This window comes from Neolamprologus multifasciatus, chromosome 7, assembly GCF_963576455.1.
Source record: "Neolamprologus multifasciatus chromosome 7, fNeoMul1.2, whole genome shotgun sequence".
Taxonomy (NCBI): Eukaryota; Metazoa; Chordata; class Actinopteri; order Cichliformes; family Cichlidae; genus Neolamprologus; species Neolamprologus multifasciatus.
In genome coordinates, this window is record NC_140445.1 from 23,248,272 (window position 1) to 23,268,803 (window position 20,532).

Sequence of the window (20,532 nt, forward strand, 5' to 3'; positions counted from 1 at the left end):
CTCCTCCCTGTCCAGGGTGGGGGAGGAGACAGGATTTGAAGTGTGCTAGGACCAGCTGCTCTAAGCACTTAGTGATGATGGGGGTGAGTGCTACTGGGCGGTAGTCGTTGAGGCTTGATGGGTTGGAGTTTTTGGGTATCGGGACGATGGAGGTGGATTTGAAGCAGGCCGGTACCACAGCGTGGGCCAAGGACAGGTTGAATATGTCTGTGAGCACTCCTGCAAGCTCCCCAGAACACGCTCTGAGAACACGCCCGGGGATGCCATCAGGACCTGCAGCCTTGTGGACATTGATCCTGCTCAGCACCGCTCCTACATCGGTGGGGGAGAGAGTCAGAGGTTGGTGGTCTGGCGTCATGTCTGTTTTGGTTGTGGTTGTTGGATTCCCTCGCTCAAAACGAGCATAAAAGTTGTTGAGCTCGTTGAGGAAGAAGACATCAGAGGATGAGGGGGAGGGTTTGGTGGTCATGTAGTCTGTAATGGTCTGGAGTCCTTGCCACATGCGTCGGGGGTTGGAGTTGGAGAAGTGTTCGTCTACCTTCTTTTTGTAGTGGTGTTTGGCTTTTTTGATGCCCTTCTTTAGAAATCACCAGACATAATTGGGAAAGGCAGACTTCACAGTTGAAGGTGTGATGATTGGAATTTAAGGCACAAGTCTGAGAAAAACTGTGGTTAGATCTTGAAGCAAGGACAGTGTTTATGCACAGATCTACAAGAAAACTAGTCAGATACCAAAAGTGCCCAAGAGCACATTAGCCCTCATCAGTTTATAAAACACTCCAAAAACATATTTCTTTTTTGTCATGGAGTATTGTGTGTAAATTGGTGGAAGACAATGAACTGAATCCATGGGAAAACACCTTTTATTAAAACAAGTGACTGGAAATAATCTCCACTGAAGCTGTGGGGCAATCACTGATCCAGGAAACACTGAAGAAAGAATTGTATTAACTCAATGTCAGCAAACGTAGGATCTCTAACTGTAAACATTTTAAGCATTCTTTATGTATTGATTATCTTTTAAAGAAAAACAATGTTTCCCCTTCTCATATTGTAACTACAGGTTACTGTATTAAGGATCCAGACTTTATTATTATATAGCATGTCCTAAGACTACAGCCTGCACCTCAAAATATGCTCTACAACATAGCCCATACCCTTAATAACTTAATAAATTCAGAATAATTACATGCTAAATATTAGGAAATTACACTGTTAGTGGCCAGTTGTATAATTAAATGCTTCCAAGTTGTTTTCCAAGTCAAAATACTTCAGATTTCAAATGTGCTTCCTCTGCACCTGGATGAGGAGTGAGAATAAGTCTCAGTTCATTACAAAACATTGGTTGCTTCCATTGACCAATATGTACCACATGGGCCTTACCCGGGAAATGTGCCTTAACAAAGACAAGATCAAGTTACCAAAAAAAAAAAAAAAATAGGGGAAAGGGGGAAAAAATCAAACAAAATCTTATGACCTCAGTGACTGTTTGGCTTTTACAAATTCCACTATATGATACATGACTTGCAAATAAAAAGAAAAAAAAACATTCTAAGCTGGGTGTGAGCTTTCTTTAAAATTCCCACACAATCCCAGAATGGAACTTTATTAAGCAATCGAATTTAAAAAAACAAAAACAAAAAAGAACTGACAGGAAAACCCATCAAAGGATAAAACCAGTTTTGTAGAAATTAAACTGAAGTACAAAGAAGCAAACATGATAAAAGATCAAACATGAGGTGGAAAAACTGGAGCAACAAAAAAAGGGTGAGCATCAGATGATCTAACAGAGAGTATGACCACATAGACCGAAACCTCTACCAACGCAGCTCACTCTCTGGGTGGAATTTACTTTTAAAGGAATAGTGTTGTATTTTGTATATATTCATTTTTTTCTGGGTTTATTTGTTTTTAACATACATAGTTTGTATCGCAATAAAAATGGGTGCAAAATGCAGGCTTTTGTTATTTGCCCTGTTAAAATCAATTTTATTATACTTCACATAATTTTGAGCACAATTATTTTTATTTTTTTTTATTTCAAGTTTGTTTTGTTTTCCAAAAATATATATACTTGGAACACTGTACATATATTGAGATTGTTAAATCCGGTTACTGTAACACAAATAACAAAATCATAATAAAATTATTTAACTATACCGAAAAAATACCCCATGCCAACATGTTCTTGTCAGTCTGAAACCTTATTGTCATTTTAATTATCTCTATTCAGATCAATCTACTGACCATGAAGCAGAGGTCAGAGGTCAAACATGGCATGATAATTGTAATGGAGGAGCTCACTTTAAGAGGGATGGACTTGACCTCCTGACTATGAATGATGTAGATGATAAGGTGCTGACTCTATAAATCCACAATCTCAACAGGGTTGTCCGATAAGAACAGATGGCTTATCCACAAAATCCACTGCCACTCAGGTATCTGTCGTTCACTCATTTATTTAACAAGAATCCGAAGCACACATCCATAATGTGAGTGAGGGGATTTAAAAGGCTGTAAAATGCTATATGCCGTGTGGTGAGTGATGGTGTGGTTTCTGTTGGAAAGAACATAAAAGTCTTCCATAATTATGTGAACAGAGTGAATTAAATGTGTAATACAACAATACAAACAATACTGGATAGTGGAACATTCAACCAAAATAAGGGAGTATTAACAAATGCTAATTTTACTATTTACATAAATCCTAACTAGGCACTTTACACTAGAGCTAACATGAGAAATTAGTGACGGTCCCTTAATGACCACACGGCAGAGGCTGCTTCGCAGTAAACGGCAGTAACGTTCGGTAAACAAAGTGTGCGCCAAGGATTTAAACAAGGGAGGATAATGGCCGCAGCAAAGAACAAACCCGATAAAACACAGAAACTTACAGTCTCATGGACGCACACCGCTAACAGCATTAGAAGGAACGAAAATCCACACGGTGAGTAAAACTCTGCTGACTCTTCCCACCTGCAGCTCCGACCGAACTCTCTGCGTCGACGTGTGCGTAATGATGAGGTAGAATTGTGTCTTCTGATTGGCGAAGAGAATGGGTTGCCTCACCGCTCATTGGCTAAACGGCAGCAGTATGCTGATATCTTACTCAGCAGATGTGGCTCCGTTCATGAGTTCTGCCGACTGGCTGGCCTTTTGTACAGCCGCCCCCAACTTTGCGGAGCAAAGGTGCACTTCATTTAGGAAGGTCAGGCAGTAGACTCCGGTGGAAGAGCTGGAAGTCTGATAAGTCGTGACACTGGTCGTGTATATGTCTTGTCTCCAACCTGTATCTGAACGGTCCGAACCCTGCCATCTGCTCCAGGGATGACTTGGATGACCTTACCAACTGGCCATAGGGCACGAGGGAGCTGCTGGTCGACAATGAGAACGATAGTGCCAACAGTCAACTCATCCCTTTCCTGCTGCCATTTGTGCCGCATCTGGAGTGAAGGTAGATAATTCCGGATGCAGTGGATCCAGAATTGATCCGCCAAGGCTTGACATTGTCTCCACCTACGACGGCTCAGGAGTTCTGCTTCTGGGTAGACGACCTGTGGCATACAGGCCGTCCCATCAACAACATCTTGGGAGTGATCGGATCAGCGTCTGCCACGTCTGAGGAGACATAACCTAGCGGCTTAGAGTTGATGATGCTCTCTACCTCGCTGAGTATCGTCCTAAAGACTTCCTCAGTGACATGCCGCGAGCAGAGAATGGTATGCAGCGCAGACTTGATGGAACGAATCTCCCGTTCCCAGGAACCGCCGAAATGTGGTGCCTGTGGAGGGTTGAAACGAAAATTAATCTGCTGGCTGCCAACTGTGACTTCAGAGCTGGGCCAAGTGCATTGAAAGCCTCCTGGAGTTCAGAGCTACCACTTCTGAAGTTGGTACCTTGATCCGACAGTGGTTCGAAGGGCTTCCCACGTCTCGAGATGAAACGACGCAGTCCCATCAGGAATGAGTCAGTGTCCATGCTGGCAAGCAGATCAAGGTAGACTGCGTGGGTCGTTAGGCATTTGAAGATGATCCCCCACCGTTTCTCTGTACGCCGCCCTATCTTGACAAGGTATGGGCCAAAGCAGTCCACCCCAGTCTAATAGAAGGCTGGGCGATGAAGTCTTAAACTGGATAATGGAAGGTCAGCCATCTTGGGAATGACCGGCTGGCTGCGCCACCTCCTGCATTCAGGACAGTTGTACTGGTGCTTCCGGACGGCCTCTCGTCCCCGAAGTATCCAGAATCTGCGCCAGAGCTCAGCAAAGACCCTCTCGGAGCCCGAGTGAGCAAGCTGGAGATCACAATCCTGGACGATGAGCTTTGTGATAGGATGCTGAGGGTCAAGAACGACAGGATGCAAGATGTCTTGACTGAGGGTTTCACATCTGCGAAGCCGCCCCCCTACACAAATCAGTTGAGCCTCTGGGTCATACTCAGGAGCTAAGGCAAGTAGGCGACTGCTGGCAGCTACCGGTTTGTGAGATGATAGCCAAACAAAATCTTCAGGGAAACTGTCTTCCTGTACCTTGAGTGCAAGCGGAGTGCTAACTCCGCTTGCCTGTAATCCTCTGCTGTGGGTGTCGAGTCAGCAGCTGTCCCATGGACGGGTCGAACGTAAGCTTCCAGCAAGGCCTGGAAGCCACTGAAAGAACCCACATCAGGTAGATGTGGATCAGGTATTCTGGTGATGTTCCCACAGAAGCTCTCCTTCCGCAGCTCTGATGAATCATCAAGGGAAACGTGGTTCGGGAGCTCCGGGCAGTATGATGCCGCCTGCCAGAGAAAAGGTGGGCCCCGGCGCCACCAATGATGAGAGGTGAGATGCGAGAGCCGTAATCCTCGAGTTATGTCGTCGGCAGGATTGTCGCCTGATCTGACATATCTCCACAGGCTCCCTTCAGTTAGCTCTTGAATATCTGCGACTCTAGAGCCCACAAAGATCTTGTAGCGGCAGGATTGGGACTGGAGCCAGTTCAGGACTGTAGTGGAGTCGGTCCAATAGACAATGCTTGAGATACGAAGGGTGAGTTCCCTCTTGAGAACGGCAGCAAGCTGGGCTCCCACATGAGCAGCACAGAGCTCCAACCTCGGAATGGACTGTTGACGGACAGGAGCAACTCGAGATCGGGCAGCTAGGAAGGCTACCTGGATTCCCCCCATATGATCTTCTGTCCGAAGGTAGGCTACAGCTCCATATGCCTTCTCAGATGCATCGGAGAAGATGTGGATGCTCTGCTTGCAAAGGGATGGGTCTGTCTCTGGCTGCACGTAACAACGTGGCAGGGAGACATCAGGGAGCTGAATCAATTCACTTTCCCATGCATGCCACAGCTGCAGCAGGTCGATTGGCAGATTCGGATCATCCCAGTCTCTCCTTTTCCTCCAGAGATGCTGCACCAGGATTTTGGTCCGAGTGGTGTAAGGAATGAGGAGGCAAGGCGGATCCTACTGCTTGGCCAGAACCCGACAGATGTTGCGCACTGTGGGCTCCACCAACTGCTCAGTGTGCCGAATCTGATATCTGAGCTCATCAGACTGACAGTGCCATTGCAGGCCCAGAGTCCGCTCTGGTACATCAGTCCCATCGGGGGGAAACCACAGTTCACTGCTCTGTGAGACTGATCCAGGTGGCATATGACTGATGAGCTCTGGTTAGTTGGAAGCCCACTGTCGTAATTCGAAGCCACCGGTGAGCAGCAACTGCTGGATTTTGTTAACCAGTTGCTGGGCTTCGGGAAATGATGCGAAGCTCTGGAGGAGATTGTCAACATAGAAACATTTCTCCACTGTGTGACGGGTATCCTCACTGGAGCTGCTGTGATCCAGAACGTGCCGCTGCAGAGCATAGGTGGCACAGCAGGGACTGCATGTCGTCCCGAAAGGCAACACCTGCCATTCGTAGACCTCTGGTTGCCTCGTGCGATCCATATCTCTCCAGAGGAAACAGAGGAAGGGCTTGTCCTGAGTCAAGAGGTGGACCTGATGAAACATCCCCTTGATGTCACTGCTCACTGCAATGGGATACTCCCGGAAGCGAAGTAACACACCCAGGAGCGTCGAGCCCAGGGTAGCACCAGGTAGGAGATGCTGATTCAGGCTGTTACCATTGTGCACGAAAGCACAGTTGAAGACAATGCGATCCTTGCCATTATGATGAACCATGTAGTGTGGTATGTACCAGGTTCTGCATCTATCTCCATGTCTGCGATGGTCAGTTTACTCACATAGCCTGCATCCACCAGCTTCTGAATTTCCTGGTTATAGGTGGCTGCTTGTACAGGCGTCTTCAGGAGGCGCTTCTCCGTAGCTCGCAGGTGACCCAGAACAGAGTCCTTAGTGGAATGAAGCGGGACTGGTTCCTCTTTCCACAGCAACGGGGTGGCATACCGGTTGATACCATCCACCTCCACTCTAATGGTCTTCTCCTCTCGCATCTTGACAGCCATGGTATCCTGTTTTGAACGTGTGGCCACCTTCTCATTCTGGTATGGGAGAACATCCATCTGCCAGAGCTTGGCTACATTACTGAGAAGTTCAGCACTGGGAGTCAGGGTGCTTGTGAGTAGACACTGAGGAGTGGAGGCTTGATGTAGAAGAACCTTGGCTGGACCCTGCAGAGTCCAACCCAGCCGTGTCTTGAGTGCAGCTGGTCCTCCCCGTGGACCCAGATGTACAGGCTCTATTGGAGTCAGGAGATGTGGGTAGTCAGAGCCAATCAGCAATAATGGTTGAGCTTGGTGGAATGAATGAAGTGGAAGACTTCGCAGGTGGCGGTAGGACCTTTGCAGCGCATCAGCTGGATGTGAGTGTTTGGCGAGCCCAAGCTCAGTGGCAGTGAATGCTCTTTGGATCCGGAACAATCTCCGAGGGTCAGTGGCGGAGGCTATAGAGAAGGAAACGGAATGTCCTTCCACCGTTCTAATATCTTGTCGGATGGTTCGAAGCGCCAACTCCTCCCTCTTTCCCTGAAGGCCCAGCTCTTGGGCAGCACTGTGAAGAAGGATTGTGCGCTCTGACCCATCATCTAGGATGGCATATGTCTCTAGCTTCATTTTGCCATTATAGAGGCACACCCTGACCATTTTCAGTAGCACACAACTGGTCCCCCAGGTTGGATCAACGTAATACGTGACGGGTTGGACAGCTTCCTCCTCCGGTCTGTCAGAGCTAGTGGATCGGGATGCATTAACCTCATGGAGTGTCTCCAAATGCACCTGATTGCATTGCTGGCATCTAGCTTTCAGGTAGCATTGCACCTCTGGATGGTCCCTTCCGCATCTCCAGCACCGCTTGCCTGTCCGAATCCAAGACAACTTCTGCTCTATATTGAGCTTCTTGAAATCTGTGCACTGATTGAAATAGTGCTGAAGATTATTACAGAAGGGGCAGAATTTCTTTGGCTTCCCCAATTTGGAAACTGGACGTGATGCCTGTTTTGGAGGCTCTGGGCCTTTAGCAGGAGGGTCGTAGCCCAATAAGACGGTTGTGGTTGCCGCTGCAGATCTCTGCTTGGGTCTGGCACCCTTCCCACGACCCACACGTGGCTCTTGAGGTTGCTGAGGATGATGGAAATACACATCATCATCTTGGATGCGGACTTCATATTCAAGCCACTGCCAAATCGGCTAAGGTTGGGATGGGTGTCTGAAGAGGATTGATGAACCGCTTAAACTGCGTTTGAAGACTGTGTGGCAGTTTGGACAGCAGTCTGGTGACGTGTGACCCACACTCTAGTTCTGCTCTCCCCTCTTTCCCAAGCTGTTCCAACATTCCCACGAGAGCCCTCACTTTCAGGGCGAAAAGGCGGAACGCTCGGCTGTCACCACTCTGTACCGGAGACTCTGACAACACGTCAGTGATCCGCTGCAGGGCAAGTTTGTGAGGTTGTCCATACAGCTCTATCAGGGATGACATGGTCTGGCTGTATGGGTAGCGACTATTACTGTAAGAATCGGCAATAAGGAGGGCGTCTTCCAACTTGAGGTGATCGACTAGGATCTGGTACTTGAAACGTTCAGTTGCATCGTGAGGCAGGATATTGTCAAGGGCCATTCGCAAACGAGCGAACTGGCTGGGGTCATCAGACGTGAAGTATGGAATGTGTGGTGTTGGTCCCCGGTACACAGTCTCTGTACTTGGTAGAGGTTCATGCTGACCATATTTCCTCCAGGCTTTGGAATCAGTTGGCGGCCAGCGAGGCGGGTCCCCAGTCATCTCCCGGAAGCTTTCTGGTTGTTGGTGCTGAAAGGTGTATGGCTCTGCATATTCAGGGGTGACCTGCCTCTTCACACATGCTCCAGGGCCATACTCGTCCTTCACGTTAATTTTCCCGGCCTGTTCAGTCACAGGAAGTTGACTGTACTGATAAGATGACGTACATCTGAAAGGACCTGAGGCTGCTGCACTAGCAGGAATTTCTGACACCGGAGGTGGTGGAACAGGGAATGGCTCAGCACTCTGAGAATCAAGTGGAAGTGATGCCTCTGGCCAAGGTAAATCCTGTATGTCATCCTCTGGTATGTGAACGGAACGTACAGTATGTGGGTAGTGCCTGGAGGCATGGTCAGGATGAGGAGACTGAGGCATGGAATCAGTCCACAAGGACTGCCTCTGGTCCTGGGTACTGGGGCCTAATGCAGAAGGTTGGGGAGCTGGTGACATGTGGAGGGCTGAGGACCGGAGAGAGAGAGCACCAAGCAGAGTCTGAACCTCTCGTCTGAGCTGATTATTATCTTCCTGCATTTCTCTCAGTGCTGATAATACCACGTCTGAGGTGCCATGCTGAGAAGTCTGGTCAGCTGGAGTGGCTGAGGTGTTGGGATGTGCCCCATGGTCATCAGGGGACTGGTTGTGCGACACATGCACCTGTACCAAGAAGTCATCCAGGTAACAAGGCCAATGACCATCACGACGAGGACGAGGAGTGGATGAGAAAGCCATCTTGCCTGTGAAACTGTAAATCCGGCTCGAAGGACCATGTAATGGAGGAGCTCACTTTAAGAGGAATGGACTTGACCTCCTGACTATGAATGATGCAGATGATAAGGTGCTGACTCTATAAATCCACAATCTCAACAGGGTTGTCCGATAAGAACAGATGGCTTATCCATAAAATCCACTGCCACTCAGGTATCTGTCGTTCACTCATTTATTTAACAAGAATCCGAAGCACACATCCATAATGTGAGTGAGGGGATTTAAAAGGCTGTAAAATGCTATATGCCGTGTGGTGAGTGATGGTGTGGTTTCTGTTGGAAAGAACATAAAAGTCTTCCATAATTATGTGAACAGAGTGAATTAAATGTGTAATACAACAATACAAACAATACTGGATAGTGGAACATTCAACCAAAATAAGGGAGTATTAACAAATGCTAATTTTACTATTTACATAAATCCTAACTAGGCACTTTACACTAGAGCTAACATGAGAAATTAGTGACGGTCCCTTAATGACCGCACGGCAGAGGCTGCTTCGCAGTAAACGGCAGTAACGTTCGGTAAACAAAGTGTGCGCCAAGGATTTAAACAAGGGAGGATAATGGCCGCAGCAAAGAACAAACCCGATAAAACACAGAAACTTACAGTCTCATGGACGCACACCGCTAACAGCATTAGAAGGAACGAAAATCCACACGGTGAGTAAAACTCTGCTGACTCTTCCCACCTGCAGCTCCGACCGAACTCTCTGCGTCGACGTGTGCGTAATGATGAGGTAGAATTGTGTCTTCTGATTGGCGAAGAGAATGGGTTGCCTCACCGCTCATTGGCTAAACGGCAGCAGTATGCTGATATCTTACTCAGCAGATGTGGCTCCGTTCATGAGTTCTGCCGACTGGCTGGCCTTTTGTACAGCCGCCCCCAACTTTGCGGAGCAAAGGTGCACTTCATTTAGGAAGGTCAGGCAGTAGACTCCGGTGGAAGAGCTGGAAGTCTGATAAGTCGTGACACTGGTCGTGTATATGTCTTGTCTCCAACCTGTATCTGAACGGTCCGAACCCTGCCATCTGCTCCAGGGATGACTTGGATGACCTTACCAACTGGCCATAGGGCACGAGGGAGCTGCTGGTCGACAATGAGAACGATAGTGCCAACAGTCAACTCATCCCTTTCCTGCTGCCATTTGTGCCGCATCTGGAGTGAAGGTAGATAATTCCGGATGCAGTGGATCCAGAATTGATCCGCCAAGGCTTGACATTGTCTCCACCTACGACAGCTCAGGAGTTCTGCTTCTGGGTAGACGACCTGTGGCATACAGGCCGTCCCATCAACAACATCTTGGGAGTGATCGGATCAGCGTCTGCCACGTCTGAGGAGACATAACCTAGCGGCTTAGAGTTGATGATGCTCTCTACCTCGCTGAGTATCGTCCTAAAGACTTCCTCAGTGACATGCCGCGAGCAGAGAATGGTATGCAGCGCAGACTTGATGGAACGAATCTCCCGTTCCCAGGAACCGCCGAAATGTGGTGCCTGTGGAGGGTTGAAACGAAAATTAATCTGCTGGCTGGCCAACTGTGACTTCAGAGCTGGGCCAAGTGCATTGAAAGCCTCCTGGAGTTCAGAGCTACCACTTCTGAAGTTGGTACCTTGATCCGACAGTGGTTCGAAGGGCTTCCCACGTCTCGAGATGAAACGACGCAGTCCCATCAGGAATGAGTCAGTGTCCATGCTGGCAAGCAGATCAAGGTAGACTGCGTGGGTCGTTAGGCATTTGAAGATGATCCCCCACCGTTTCTCTGTACGCCGCCCTATCTTGACAAGGTATGGGCCAAAGCAGTCCACCCCAGTCTAATAGAAGGCTGGGCGATGAAGTCTTAAACTGGATAATGGAAGGTCAGCCATCTTGGGAATGACCGGCTGGCTGCGCCACCTCCTGCATTCAGGACAGTTGTACTGGTGCTTCCGGACGGCCTCTCGTCCCCGAAGTATCCAGAATCTGCGCCAGAGCTCAGCAAAGACCCTCTCGGACCCTCCCTTTTGTACAATAATTTATTATTATATTTACTTAGCTTCCTCTAATCATTTTTGTTACAGTGTTTTCAATATTTAGCCCTATAGACATTTTTGTAATGAAGGAACATAATGATGCAAAAGTATATCGGTCAAACATCGGTAGTGGCCATTATCTGCCCTGTTGACTGCAATAGTCCTGTCAGCAAATAAAACAAATGTAAAAGTTTGCTGAGGCATCTGAAGTGCTACATTGGAGCAGTTAAATGTTCGAATATATTTATGAGGAGCTGAAGAACAACTTTTCTAAAGTTACTCCACTTATTTTAATTTACATTATTTTCCATTCTCATTAAAACCCCTAAAAGGATAAAAGAGGATTCAGTGTGAAATTCATGTGATACATCAGATGCCATTATAATCTCTGAAGTGCATTTTATTTCATGATAGCCAAGTTCCTATTGGTATGTTGGTGTATTATTGAGGACTGTTTGTTTTAAAAAAAAAAGAAAAACATAGGTGATTGTTTTAGGTATTCAGATTGGGTTTTAAAGTCTCTATCTCAGTGCAACATCACTGTTTATGTGTGCTTTTTGTTTAGATTATTATTGTAGTGTGTGCTGTGTGGAAGTGTTGTATTGTTTTGTTGCCCCTCGATGAAAATGGAAAAACACCTGGATTGTCAGCAGCAAATTTTAACAGACTGTGTGTTGCCTAAATGAATCTTGGAAGGCCACAACTGCTCCTTAGCATCTCTGTAAATATATTCCTTGGTAAATAAATTACAAAAGATCATTTGCACTATGAAATGGAGGCAGACGCAAAGAGAGTCATTTGTCACAGGATGGACTGTCAAAAACAATCATCAGGGGCAACTAAGGACATCTATGAAAAAAGCTTAACCTACACGATGGGCCGAACAACAGCAAACCCTTTTGTTACACTGTCTTCACACACTTAATAGTTATAACTTAACTTGACCAGCAGATGGCCAAGGCAGCACTAGTGAAAAAACTTGCCTTTTTGGGATGCTGTTGTTGTTCCTTTGTAAAACTGATTTCAGAAGGTGTACCAAGGATGTGCACACAGTGTACAGAACATAGCAGACAGCAGACAATACTGACAACAACACAGACAATAAAACACATTTCTATGGTGCAGAATGCAAAGATGTTGGAATAAATCATGGAATAAATAAGGGATGGATAACGAGTTACTATATATACAGTATATATATATACGGATTGACTTAAAAATATATATCTATATGTGGTATATAAATATGTGCAAGCAGAATACACAGCAAATGTGAGTGTCCTAAGTGTTCATCGGGGTGACGGCCATTAATAGAAACTGTGCTGTGTGGCCCGTACCAGAGGGAAAGAGTTAGAACAGAATCTGATACTGACTTATTTATCTGCAAGTTCACAATAACTGTTAATATGAAAAAAGTACCCTATGATGAATCAACATAGCATAAAAATGTCTTGTGATTCTAGTATTAGATTCAAAGTAAACAAGTCTTCCAAAAGAAGAAACAAGTTGACCTTGTGCTCCCTGCAGAGTTCAAACTCATGCTCTTGTATCCCACACTTCTTCTCGCACCAGTATCATCAGTTTTGCGTTCTTCTTCTTCTTCTTCTTCTTCTTCTTCTTCTTCACAGCTTTTAGGTGTCTTTACCACCCCCTCGTGGAAAGAATGATTACCGTATTATTTTCCAAATGACCTTTGATTAGTTTGAAAAAATATATATATTATTTTTACAAAACAGCCCTATGCTATATGACCCCTTAACACCAATGTTGTTTTTAACTTGCAACATTTTCTTACTTGTTCTGCTTTCTGTTGCTTTGACTCTGCGACCTGTCTTTGTGCTGCATACAGAGTGTTTCCATTATCTATGTGCATATGCGCTGTGAATAACTGGAGTGCTAGTAAAATCGTCAGATTCTCTTTGTAGATTATCTCAGATTAAACTTTGATATGTATCTCATTTATCTAGCATGTTATTTAGCACGTTCACAATAGTCATCTCAGTGTACTTTATACTGGCATATAAAGACTCTACACCAGGGATGTCAAACTCATTTTACATCATGGGCCACATACAGCCCACTTTGACCTTAAGTGGGCCAGACCAGTGAAAGGCCCCTTTCTGCCAGTGTGAAGAAGTTTAACTACACATTAAATCCCTTAATTATCTTCATATAAGAAGAAGGTTCTATTTCAGCAGCTCTTTTCAGTTTTTCTATATGATGAAGAAATGATTCTATAGTAAATGGAAGAAGTCTGACAGCACGACTCTTTGGGACTAAATTGTAGGTAAGAAATGTGTAAAAGTGTGAAAAAGTAGCTCACTGCCCAGGTTGTCCTCTAATAATAAAAGAAAGTTTTTGCTTAGCTTTTCCTTTTTTTAAATTATTTTCTTCCTTTTTTGTTTTTTGTTTTTTAAACTATATGGACCAGCTGTAAAAATAAATAAATAAATAAAAATAAAAAATGAAGAAATTTCTATTGTAGAAAGTGAAAAAGGTGAAACTTTTCTGTCGTTTAAATGCTCATCTATTACTTTGATGTTGTATGAATGAGCAACCCAATATCACAGCAAGGCATATAACAGACATGCCGGTCCACCGTGTCCATTTCACACTTTGCCTCTAAAAAACGTGAAATGGACATGCATTCAAAAGTTGCAGTAAGTTGCAGTAACAGCAGAGGGAGATATTTTTTTGAACCAACATGAAAAAAAACACAGGGAAGCATTTAAACCGACACTATTAACACATTTACATGTATATGCACATTTGCCACCTAGCTTAATGGTTTCTGATGATTAAGGACCCTGGAATGTATTACATACATTTTTTGCTTACTACCAACTTCATTGCTTTAAATATATTATCTCCACCCTGCCTCACACTCAGAGTGTATAAAGAAACCTTAAACACAACACATGCATTTAATATGCAGCAGTGTTTTGGGATTTTTTTTTTTTTTTCAATGGTATATTTTATCCCTCTTGTGGGCTTGAAAATAACTTACCAGTATTTCAGACCATTCTTGGACATACCAAGGGTTGAGACAGGCCAAAGGAAGTACCTAATGCACAACTTGTGGATTTGACAGTCATAATTTGTGCATTTGAACGTGTCAGAATTGAAGGTGCTTTGACCTCACCGAAGTGAGACGTGATGGCCAACAGACCTCCAGGTTTGTCAATGCACCCATGTTGGAGCAGACCACCCTACACGACTCCTATTCTCATTACCGCAGATTTGTAGGCAGTCAGATGACTGTGTCTGGTCCGTATTTGAATATATATGTGTGTGTGTGTGTGTGTGTGTGTGTGTGTGTGTGTGTGTGTGCGTGCGTGCGTGCGTGCGTGCGTGTGTGTGTTTTCAGGATGTGTTTTTTTCTCTTCTTTTTTCTGACAAATATCTTGACAACTTAGATTCAAAGCAGTATAATGCACACCAAGTTTAAGGATATAACTTTAATCACAAGTTAATCTGAAGTTGCACTGTGCATATTTGCTTTGTTGCTATAAAACCTTAAAGCTTTTCTTTATTGCCCTTTTCTTTAATTTGGCGATCGTGGCTCAAGAGTTGGCAGTTCGTCTTGTAATCGGAAAGTTGCCGGTTCGAATAGTCTCGGCCGTTGTGTCCTTGGGCAAGACACTTCACCTACCGCCTACTGGTGTTGGCCAGAGGGGCCGATGGCGCGATATGGCAGCCTCGCTTCTGTCAGTCTGCCCCAGGGCAGTTGTGGCTACAACTGTAGCTTGCCTCCACCAGTGTGTGGATAAATAGTGGAATTGCAAAGCGCTTTGAGGGCCCCGAAAAGCGCTATATAAATGCAATCCATTATTATTATTATTATTATTTTGTAAGTTCACAAGATCACACAGCCTATCAACAGTCTTCACTATGTTCTGATGCAACACTTTAAATGTAATTTGTATAACTATTCAGAATATTTTTATACTAACTACATGGATACGTACATATTTGATTAAAAATATGAGTTTCCTATGTGCGTGCTTCATTTTATTGACTTCCTAACACATTGTGTGGCCTATTGCTAACTATTGCTGCTAAATTAAATCATCAATTAAATCATGAAACGGCATACATTTACTGTTTTCTGTACTTGAACTTTACATTCAGGTCAATGCCCACCTTAGTGTATTCAACAAGGTGGTGAACACATTCTCCTCAGAGATTAATGACATACCAGCATCACACAATTTTTAAAAATTTGTTGGCTACACGATCCATGATACAAATCTCTGGTTCCACCACATCCCAAAGGAGATCTACTGGATCGAGATCTGGAGACTGTGGAGGTTGTTTGAGTACAGGGAAGTCATTATCATGTTCAAACAAACCAGCCTGAGAAGAGCTGAGGTTTGTGACATGGTGTATCATTCTGCTGGAAACACTCATATGAAGATAGGTACATCTGGTCATAAAGGTATGGACAGGGTCAGCAACAGTTTTCAGAAATCCATGTTTAAACATGGGCCAAATGCTATTAAGGTCACCACAAGCAGGAGCCTGAACATCTAATACAAAGCAGGATCCACACTTTCATGTTGCTGATGCCAAATTCTGGTCCAAATATCGAAAATGTCACAGCAGAAATTGAGATCCATCAGATCATGCAACGTTTTCTTTTTTAATTGTCTAATATTCAATTTCATGAATTGATAAAAAAAACCCTACATTTCCTGTTTTTAGCTGACAGCAGATGTGATCTTCCGCTGCTGCAGATTTCAGTGTTGTGCATTCAGAGATGCTCTTCTGCATATTTTGGCTGTCTAGCCATTCTCATCTGACCTCTAATATCAACAAGATACTTCTGCCCACAGAACTGTTGCTCATCAAATAATTTTCTCCTTTTCAGAACAATCTTTGTGAGTTAATAAATTTCAGCATCAAAACCTATTATGGTGAACTCATAAAAGGATCACTAGGGGGCAGTAGAATACACGACATGAAGTATAGCCGCTACAGAGGCGCACATAAGATTACAGCCCAGCTACACGTGAAGATGAACTAGATCCAGATGTGCTGCAATCGATTTATTTCCAGTCGCTTTAATCTAAATTATTCCAATATTCGATCTAACTGTCAATCCTTACCTGCTTTAATATATGTGTTCAATTTAACAGAGGTTTCCAAAAGTAAAACTCACAGTCAGTCTGGTTTTGAGTAAACATCCTCATAAAAAAAAAACATAAAATCTTAGCTCTCCTAGATCTGAATACAGTCTGCTGCACTGCTGCCCCCAGCGCTGTGCCTGTGGGGGGAGGAGGACGACGACTGTTGATCAGGAAGTTGGAATGTGGGTCCTTGTGTGTGATGTGATTGTTTGCAGAAATGTGTCAGCCCCAAGCTCACCGCCACCAACACACCACCATCACCACCAACCAGCACTCCTGTGCGCGCAGCTCCGCTCAGGTTGTAAAAGTAGAGCCCTGTACATGAACATGCATGCCTTCGCGCGCGCGCACGCACACACACGTATATATATACACAATATACCGCTCAGCCCAGCGTTGCCATGGAGGCTCGGATACCTTATCTTCGTTTCTTCTAGTGGAACAAGGGTAAACTCATTCACGAGGTCGACGGTGAGGAGGGGAGTGGATAACAAGACAGCCAAAAAAGACTCAGAGCGGGTGGCAGACCACAGGCCCATGTGTGGCTATGGAGGGTGAAACCATAGTGGATTAGGCTAGTGTTTGTAACTCTTCATCCTTATGCAAGAAACTGAAAGACATGGGAGGCTAGTGGTGGCTGAGTGAGGATGTGGACGTTACTCAGCAGCAAATGAGTCATCAGTCGGTGAAACTTAAGTCCGGTCACTCAAACAACGCAATCAGCAGTTCTGACACACATTTTGCTCTCATGAAGCTTTTCATCACGATGCTGCCACAAATTAGTACTTATAGTCTTTAAGGTTAGGTACTGATAGTGCCTTGGCTCCCTGGCTTCGAACGAGGTTTTTCAAGGGTTTGGGTTTTAAAGGAGCAGGCAGAAAAAAATATATACTCCTCTTCTTTTATTATCAAGTAATAATTTTCTCCTGTGATGCTGAAATTTCTGCCGAATAAACCAACAGCTGAGTGCGGAGGATTAATAAGTCTTGGAAAAGATTGCGCCTTAAACATGAAAGCGCTGCAACTTTTGTTTTCCTTCTGTCTCCTCTCCTCCTGGCTCAGCTCATGATAGCCAAACTGTGGATGGGTTTTCAGCCACAAACCTCACAGACGGTTTTTGGCGCTGAGCATCTGGGCAGCACTTTTCCGTGATCCAGGAGTTCCTGGTTGGACTGGTGGTTAGCCACACCAGCGCTTTCACCTGCCTGACTGCTTAAGTCTTACCAGACTTTAAACGGCTCCAAACAAGTGGCAACATCAGCTCACACACTCAAGCAGCTCGGGACAGTCAGGAGGAAGGTAGGGTGTGTCGCTCTGATTTGTTTGGCACTTTTTCATTTGCACCTGGATGAGTGGGATTTGTAGGTTTCTGAACAGGATTTTTTTTCTCATACATAATATTAAGGTCTTTGTGGCCCTAAACACTCCACATTCTGAGTCTATAAGGAGAGGAGTGAGGTGGTGGTCAGTATATTGTTGCTCGGATTTCTTTCGGTGTGTATTAAGAGTTTAAGCTGCAGAGTAAATACTAATTATCCAACATGGTCATCGAGCTTATTTAGACTTTAGTTTTGTTTTTTTGCTTGTCTGCGAGGAGAGTTTTTTTCGTGCTTTAAAGAATACACTAACATACTCTGTGAAAAGCTCAAAGTGTCCTCTGTCTTGCATTTTCATCAGCTATATTACTTCCACCATTTCCTGTTTCTCTTGATGAAAAATAACTTTATCCTCCTGGATTTTTCACGTGTTCTGTCATGCTCAACAAAGTATGTGTATGCAATTTCGGATTTCAAATGCATTGTATTAATTTCGATTTTTGAATTCTTAATTTTATTTTAATATAGACGTGACGATTAGTTTCTCTAAATAATTTCGGTTGCTGATGGGATGTATTTTGTTACAATTACATTTATATGCAATGTTTGTCTAAATTTTGGACGTTTGTAAGAAAATGTTGCACATCTTATAATGTAAGTAAGGAAATTTCATTTTTATAGCAGGTTTACAAAAAGAGTGCTCGATAAATTTTATAATAATAATAATAATAATAATAATAATTATTATTATTATTATTATTATTATTATTATTATTATTATTATTATTATTATTATTATTATTATTATTGCAGAAAATCATTACAGTTATTTTTGTAGTTAGCTCTGTAGTGGTTAACAAGAAACTCTTAACTCACCTTTTACCACGTCATCTAAAACTGAGGCATTTTGAGGCAAGCCAACCAATGTGATTGAAAGTGATATTCTTATGATAAGCAATGACTGTATTGTTTTCGAAATTCTGCCAATATGATGACAAATACTAATATTTTAATATATCACTGTTCAGTTTTTATGTTATTTTAAACGGAATAATTACAAAATAAAAGTTTTATGTTTATATTTTATAGACCATTTAACCTTTAAATGCATTTATGTAAGTATCAGCCTATCATTTATATATGTGCGCAAAGGCAAGACAAGCGGAACTTTAGCCCATCTGCGATGCTTACTTTTTAAAGATAAACTCGTTAATAAACACGTTTTTTTCCTTGAGTGGGCTACAAAAAATACAATTAAAAATAAAGTAAAAATCAAAGACTGTTTAAAGACGCTTTCGTTCTCATTTTGATTTCTGTAGGCTTAAAAAATACGTCTTTATCCGCGTTGTTTGAGATGGCTGCCTTTAAACTTTAAATTCATGATTAGTTTGCTTTATTAATTATCTAATCGATTACCGCGGACTCACCGGTTCTGCAGGCCCGAGTTTCGAAGTGTTTGTACCGTTTCATAAATAGCCTAAAACATAAGAACGTAAGATTATAGCTTTTTTTTTCTCTTTCACACAGGATTTAAATTTTGGATTTCATCTACCTGCAGCTCCTGTGTGAGTACCTATCGTTTCAAGTGCTCATTAAAAAGTAAATAAACAACCAAAAAACGTTTCATTTTACAGAATGATATGCACAACCTCACACTGCTGGGTTGTATTCCCATTGCTGACATTTTAATTCGAAGACTGTTTTAATGGATTTTTGTTAGACTGCATTTCAATTACTTGTATTTGTCAGCATCAGCGCGCAGACTTCTCACTGTGGACGAGGCCAATAAATAAAGTATATATTTGTTTTATTTCTTCACTCTGCTCACACGTGGCTTGTAAACTCGTGGAGTATCTCTGAATAAATTGCCGTCTTTATCATTTATCAGTTATGCAGTAACGCTGCGTGATAGTCATGTCTGCACTGACAACAGCGTCAGTGTCATTTAAAAGTGCTGTCCGGTCTTCTCCTGCAAACTCTTCGTTTCGCTCACACATCAGCCTGCTCGCTGTTTGTGTGCACACCTGCTGTGTTAAAAGTTACCTGCACCCACTCGACCAAGCAAAAAATTCAACTTTGAGGCGAAAAAATGTGTGGCAGCTTCCCAAAATGTTTTGGTTTTTTACATTTCTTTGCCGGGTTGTTGTGTCTTTAAAATGTAAACAACTAAACAGCCCATCTGACGAACGCGAAGCTTCACGAAATCTGCAAAAACTTCACCGAAATACATTTGAAAACTGGAAAATTATGATTACAAAGTTTAGACGATTTGTTTTTTCTCCGCGGGAAAATGTTGTTACACAAAGGCTATGGCATAAGACTACATCCCAAAAATATGTGTATATTATTTTATCATATGGCAAAGACGAACCAAATTTAGCACTTTTTTCAGTCAAAAAAATGGGGGTAAGTGAGCACATAGGCCCACCTTCGCTTTTATCAGGACCAAATTCAAGTTAATTATGTTTATGGCTTTTTCAAAGGCCTCTGTGAGCACTGCTAAAGTAGTGCAAATATCGACGAGTCGCTACGGAACAAACACATAGCTTGAGTGGTGTCCGTGTACAACACTGACTGGTGAGGAAAGTCACCCTGGGGGTGACTACGTAATGAGATAACAGCCTAAAATGCAAATGAGACATTTAAGTGGGCACACTGCAAAAAATGACGCGTTTGGCAAGTTGCAGATTGTCGTGCTGCTCCCGTGTTTCTCCAGAACTAAATTTTGTCCTTAATGGTCGAGTTAAATTGTTATTCTTTTCTTTTTCTTCTTCTTGTTCTTCTTTGGTCTTATTTCAGGAGGAACATGAGAATAGAGGGATTTCATCTGCAAAATTCACGCTTAAAAGTTATTAGTTTGGCACTGTAAGTTTGTTCTGTACTTGCAAAGCCATTATAAAGTCAGATAGATACGCATTAGGGTGATGTACAGTATTATGTATACATGGTGCGATACAATTTGATGTTATTTAGGGGGAAAATGCTGTTTTTTACCATCTAATCCCTCTGTGGTGTGCGGGGTAAACCTGTGTGAAGCCAAAGGCCTAAAGATAGACTTCCTCACGTTCACCCCCCAACATGCACACACACACACACA